Genomic DNA, 6755 nt, shown 5'->3' with positions numbered 1-6755 from the left:
TTCCAGCTCAAAGCATGATTTGATAATTTAAGAATGCATTTAAATTAGTAAACACTCAAAATTAAGGTTGATTTCATACATTTAAAAATTGTTTTGGAATTTCAAAAGCAATGCATGCTCATTATAAAAATATATATAAATATATATAAATTTAAAAATATAATAATGCAGGGACACCTGGGTGGCACAGTTAGTTAAGCAAATGACTCTTGGTTTCGGCTCAGGTCCTGATCTCAGGGTCGTAAGATCAAGCCCCATCTCAGCTCCATGCTCTGTTTAAGTTTCTCTCTCCTTCTCTCTCTGCCCCTCCCGCTGCTCTCTCTAAAATAAATAATCTTTTTTTAAAATGTAAGAATGCAGCAGTATATAAATTATTACTAATAATTACTAACAATACATGCTTACAAAGTACCCAGCACTAGGTTTAGAGGTATCTGATTTAATCCTCACAATCACCTGATAAAGGTAGTTATGATATTGTCTTCCACTTTGCAGACAAGGAAGGTGAAGTTCAGAGAGGGTAAGTAACTTGTTTAAGGTCATACACCTTGTGAATGGTAGAATCAGTATTTGATTTTTTTTTTTTTTTTTTTTTACTGCAACACTTTATTTTCCTCACACATTAAGGCGTTGCTGGGGCCTAATGTTCTCACATGACGGTAGAAAACCAAAATTTGTTGATGTCTCTTAAATAATTGAGAATTGTGTATAAAAACCTTACATAAATTAAAAGGATGAATAAATTTACAGTTGGAAATACAAACCATTTTCCAGTTCAAGGCAACTGACAACCCACTGTGCTTTGGCAGGAAAACATCTGGTAAGAAAGGAGAGTGGGTTTACCTAAGGCTCTCACCTTCCCAACCCTGTCAGACCGGCAAGACAGAAATGACAACTGGTTCAGGACTCTTGCCAGCCTCTAAAGAAATCCTGGAATAGGCAGCTCTTACACATTAATACCCTGCACAGATCAAGAACCTCATGGTCTTGCAGATTCTCAAGTCAATGGATTTCTCTTCCATAAACATGTTCTCAGCCTCAGGACAAAGTGACTGAGCCACATGTGCTAAGGGTTTAAATCAAAGATATGTACAGGGTATTAAACATATACCAACGGAATAGTTAACTTGGATACAAGATCAATATCAGCAACAAGTTCTACAATCCAGTGCTGATATCAGATACAAGCTTCAAGGACAAATTTCTTCTCAAAGGCTTATTCTAGTGTCCTGAGTCTAGCATGAGGTGTATACATTTGCCAGGGCAAATTTATACTCCGGAGTTCATTCATGCAGCAAATGCTACACAGCTGCTCGCAGTCCATTTAGAAGCATTCCTGGTGGATGATGGAGGGGCCCAACTCATCATACTCGGGCTTGCTGATCCACATCTGCTGGAAGGTGGACAGTGAGGCTAGCATGGAGCCTCCGATCCACACGGACTACTTGCGTTCAGGAGGAGAGATGATCTTGATCTTCATCATGCTGGGCTCCAGAGCTGTGATATCCCTCTGCATCCTGTCTGCGATTCTGGGGTACATGGTGGTCCTGCCAGACAGCACTGTGTTAGCATAGAGGTCCTTCCAGATGTTGATGTCACACTTCATGATGGAGTTGAAGGTGGTCTCGTGGATGTCACAGGACTTCAATACCCAGGAAGCAAGGCTGGAAGAGCATCTCGGGACTGTGGAACCCCTCGTTGCCACTGGTGATCACCTGCCCATCTGGCAGCTCATAGCTCTTCTCCAGGAAGGAGGAGGATGAGGTGATGGCCATCTCCTGCTCGAAATCCAAAGCGATGTAGCAGAGCTTCTCCTTGATGTCATGCACGATTTCCCACTCAGTGGTGGTGGTGAAGCTGTGTCCACCCTCCGTGAGGATCTTCAGGAGGTAGGTCATCAGGTCCTGTCCAGTCAGGTCCAGACACAGGATGGAGTGGAGCAAGGCATGCCCCTCGTAGATGGGCACAGTGTGGGTGACCCCATCCTTAGAATCCATGACAATACCAGTGGTGTGGCCAGAAGCATATAGGGACAGCACAGCCTGGATGGCTACATACATGGCTGGAGTGTTGAAGGTCTCTGTGATCTGAGTCATCTCATGGTTGACCTTGGGGTTTGGGGGGGCCTCGGTCAGCAGCACGGGGTGCTCCTTGGGGACCATGTGCAAAAGGTGTGGTGCCAGATCTTCTCCATGTCATCCCTGTTGGTGATAATGCTGTGTTCGATGGGATTCTTGAGGGTCAGGATGCCCCACTTGCTCTGGGTCTCATCACCCATGTAGGAATCCTTTTGGCCCATGCCCACCATATAACACCCTGATGTCGGGGCTGCCAGATGATGGACAGAAACAAGGCTCGGGGGGGTGTCATCCCCAGCAAAGTCCGCCTTGCACCTGCCAGAGCCATTGTCAAAGACAAGCACTGGGATCTCCTTTTCCATTGAGGTCGGTGAAGGTGATGGGAGAACGCGGAGTGTGGGAGAACGTGGAGCGCGGGCTGGCTGCCACGAGTGAGCTAGAATCAGGATTTTAAACCATGCAGTTGCATTCAACGTCTAAGCTCTTAAACTCCTTTATCCTTTAAGTAAAGGTCCCATCAACTTCTCTAATCGTCTTCCCCCAAATTAACTATTATTTACTGTTCACTGTAGATTACAAAGGTAAAGTTTAATAACTGGAAAATAACCATTAGCTTTCTCATGAAAATATCAGTGAATCAGATATATTATAAAATATATGAAATTAATTATATGTATACCTGTAATTAAATATAATTAATCACATAAAATTAATACATTATAAAATATATTTAAGTATTCATGGACCCAGATGTCAACCCAAGAGAAATGAAAACTCATGTCTACATAAAAACATGTATGTGAATGTTCATAGCAGCATTATTCATAATAGCCAAAAAGTGGAAACAGTTCAAATGTCCATGAACTGTTGATTGATAAGCAAAATGTGGTATACCCACACAATGGAATATTATCAGCAATAAAAAGGAATGAAGTACTAATACATGCTATCCTATGGATGAACCTTGGAAACATGCTAATTGAAAGAAGGACCACATACTGTATAATTCCACTTATGAGAATTCTCCAGAATAGGTAAATCAATAGAGACAATGTACATTAGTGGTACCTAGGCCTGGGGTTAGAGGTGTGTAATAGGCAGTGACTGAGAAAAGGTAGGTTTCTTTTGGGGATGATGAACATATTCTAAAATTGATTGTAGTGATGGTTTCACAACTCTGTAAACATATTAAAAACCATTGAGCTGTATACTTTAAATGTATGAATTTTATAGCATTTAAAGTAAATCTTAATAAAGCTGCTGAAACTTCATGACAGTGAAAGGACATTATGATCAAAATCCATTTGGTTATTTCAATCTGTTCTTGAAATCTAAAGAATTAATAAAAATATAATCAAGAACACCTTCATAAATCAAGGTAGGTAGTTTGCTGCTCAGATATGACAAGGTTTTGATGAGAAGAGAAAGCAGATGTTTTAAAACCACAAGAAACAACCACAAAGTTACATAAATGGTCAGAAAAAAAGGAAGAAAGAAAACTTATATAAGAATCTATAACATGTCTCAGCTTTAGTTTAGTTTGCATTTGTTCATATTTGGATTTTATTTATTTATTTTTACAGATTTTATTTATTTATTTGACAGAGAGAGCAAGAGAGCACAAGCAGGGGGAACAGCAGAGGGAGAGGGAGAATCAGGCTCCCCGCCAAGCAGGGAGCCCCATGTGGGGCTCGATCCCAGGACCCTGGGATCATGACCTGAGCCGAAGGCAGGCACTTAACCATCTGAGCCACCCAGGCACCCCTTGTATTTGGATTTTAAAGATGACTTCTTTAACATGATTTTATTTATTTATTTATTTTAATTTTTATTTAAGATTTTATTTATTTATTTGTCAGAGAGAGAGAGATTGAGAGAGAGAGAGAGAGAGCACAAGCAGGGGGAGCAGCAGAGGGAGAAGCACGCTCCCCGCTGAGCAGGGAGCCCCATGCAAGATTCGATCCCAGGGCCCCGGGATCATGACCTGAGCCGAAGGCAGACGCTTAGCCAACTGAGCCACCCAGGTGTCCCTAACATTATTTTAAAATATAACAAATTTCTGGCAAAGGAGACAGGTAAACTAGCTGTGACAGCATGGTAGCTAAGCTCCAAAGATGGCCCCTGATATACTCCCTATTATTCATGCTTTTGTATGGTTCCCTCTCATACAGAATCTGGATTGACCTCACTCTTTTTTTTTTTTAATTAGTAATATTTTAAATAAGATTTAAAGTGTCATACAAAATTTTGAAGCTTGATGATGGGTGCGTGAACACTCATTCACTTTTTGTATCTTTGAACATTTCTCTACTTTTTTGTTTTGTTTTGTTTTGTTTTAACCAATGGAATACAGTGAAAGTGACATTAGGTCAGTTCTAGACTGAAGCTTTACAAATACTTGGCAATTTTTGCTCTTGCGCATTTTTTGTGCAAAAGGGAGAGGGAGAGAAAATCTTAAGCAGGCTCCGGGGCGGGGGGCCCAGTGGGGCTCAATCTCACAACCGTGGGATCAAGACCTGAGCCAAGATCAAGAGTCTGATGCTTAACCAACTGAACTACCCAGGCACCCTGCTTTTGCACGTTTGGAGAGTCCTGAAGTGCCATGTAAAAAAGTCGGGCTACCCTGCTGGAGAGATTGTAGAGACCACTTTTAGGCAACCAACTTAAACAATGGAAACCTGGGTGTGGTAGAAGGGCCCACAGTTACCCCCTAGCTGAATACAAACAGGCTTATTAGGCGACCCACCTCAAAATATCCATAAGCCTTGGCAGACCAATGGGTTACTTACACCCAGACATGGGTAACAAAAAAAGGAAAATTCCATAGTTCCCACACGTCCTCACCTTCCCTCTTAACTGCAGCGCCCCCACCACTGCCTCCTAGCAGACAGCCTCTTCTGTCTCTACCATCCAGCCCACTGCTCCCTCGCAGTGTAGTCAATAAACTTCTATCTCGTTTGTTCTGTCTTGGGTGAATTCTGTCAACACTCGCACTGCTGGCCTCCACCCAGTTGGGTGGCCCCATAGAGATCACATGGAGAAGTGATGTGGAGAGGCCAAGTAGAAAGGGAGAGACCCTGAGACTGCATGGAGAAAGAGGCCCAGCCATCCCAGCAGCCCATTTCTGCTCTCCCCCTCCTAACCAACCTCAGCAAAATTCCAGACATGTGAGTGTGCCATCTTGGATGTTCTGGCCTAGTGGAGACCCAAATGACTGCAGCTTCATCTGACATCACATGGAGCAGAATTCCCAACTGAGGTTGATCAATCCACAGAATCATGACAGAAAATACAATAAAGCCACTGAATTTTGGAGTGTTTTGATTATGTAGTCATAAATAATTGAAATGAATATTTTTGGTTTGTATTCTTCCAATCTTTTAATCCCACAGGTGTTTGTGGCTTTGCTGTTCTTAGAGCTCCTTGGGGAAGAAACTGCCATAGTTCTTTGGAAATAATTTCAAATTTACAAAAAAAGTGATGAAAGAGTACACAGACCTTTCATATACCCTCCATCTTGATCCTCCACTTATTATTATTTCTTAATCATTTGAGAATAAGTTGTAGACATGATGCCCCATTACCCTTTAATATTGCAGTTTGTATTTCTTGAGTCCAAGGATTCAGTGCAACAATCCAAATCAGGAAATTAACTTGATCCAATAATATCATCTAATCTATACACCCCATGCAAATCTTACCCATGGTCTCAGTAATGTCCCTTATAAGTCCAGGATTCGATTTAGAATCACATGTTGCATTTAGTTGTCATGTCTCTTTAGTCTTCTTCAATCTGGAAGTTTCTCAGTTTCTTAGTTATCTTTCATGATCTTGATGGTTTCGGAGAGCCCAAGCCAATTACTTTTGAGAATGTGTCTCAATTATGGAAACTTGTCTGCTGTTTCTTTATAATGTATGCTTTTTGTCAGGAATCTCACAGAAGTAATGCTGTGCTAGTCTCCAGGAATCATATGAGGAGGCACATGATGTTAATTTGTTCCATTAATGGTGATGTCAACTTTTATTACTTAGTTAAGATGGTGTCTGCCAGGTTCTCTATTGTAACATAATTAATAATTATTTTGTAACAAGAATCTTTGAGATCATTTGAATATCTTGTTTCTTATCAAATTTTCACCAGTTTCAGCATTGATTAATGATTCCAACCTGAATAAATTATTATTCTGATGATTATGAAATGGGGATTTTCTAAACTTATCATTCCTTCTAGATTTATTAGGTAGGATAGAACTTTCCTTTCTCTCCTATTAATTAATGTCAGTATGGACTCAGGATTTCTCTTTTTTTTTTTTCAGGATTTCTCTTTTACTCATAGATTTACAATCTGTTATTATCATTATTTATTTTGATACTCACTTTGTCCCACACTTGACCAGCGGGAGCCCCTTCAAGCTGGTTGCTATGTCTTACAGACATGTCCCCATCATTTTTCAAGCATTTTTTTTTTTTTTTTTACTTTCTAGTGTCATAAAATGTTCTAAATACATACAGCTTATATTTCCCCTAGAGTCGGCCATTTTGGTAAGGAGAACTGGTTCCTTTTAGTGGATAATGTTATCTAGAAACCAAGATCTAAATAAACTCATTGTTATCAGAATGCTATTGCTTCTAGACCCTCGTAGTGAACAGAGTTAAAACACACACACATATACACAC

The 6755-nt window shown here is 40.5% G+C and overlaps 1 pseudogene; it reads right to left on the bottom strand.

Moving 5' to 3' along the window:
* Positions 1 to 581: 581 nt before the first annotated feature.
* On the bottom strand, positions 582 to 2440 carry LOC102747369 (actin, cytoplasmic 2 pseudogene; annotated as a pseudogene).
* Between the last annotated feature and the right edge of the window lie 4315 nt (positions 2441 to 6755).

The sequence above is a fragment of the Leptonychotes weddellii genome, unplaced genomic scaffold (genome assembly GCF_054177405.1).
Source record: "Leptonychotes weddellii isolate Sample4059 unplaced genomic scaffold, ASM5417740v2 HiC_scaffold_7167, whole genome shotgun sequence".
NCBI classification, from domain to species: Eukaryota; Metazoa; Chordata; class Mammalia; order Carnivora; family Phocidae; genus Leptonychotes; species Leptonychotes weddellii.
This window is presented reverse-complemented; position numbering and strand designations above follow the sequence as displayed.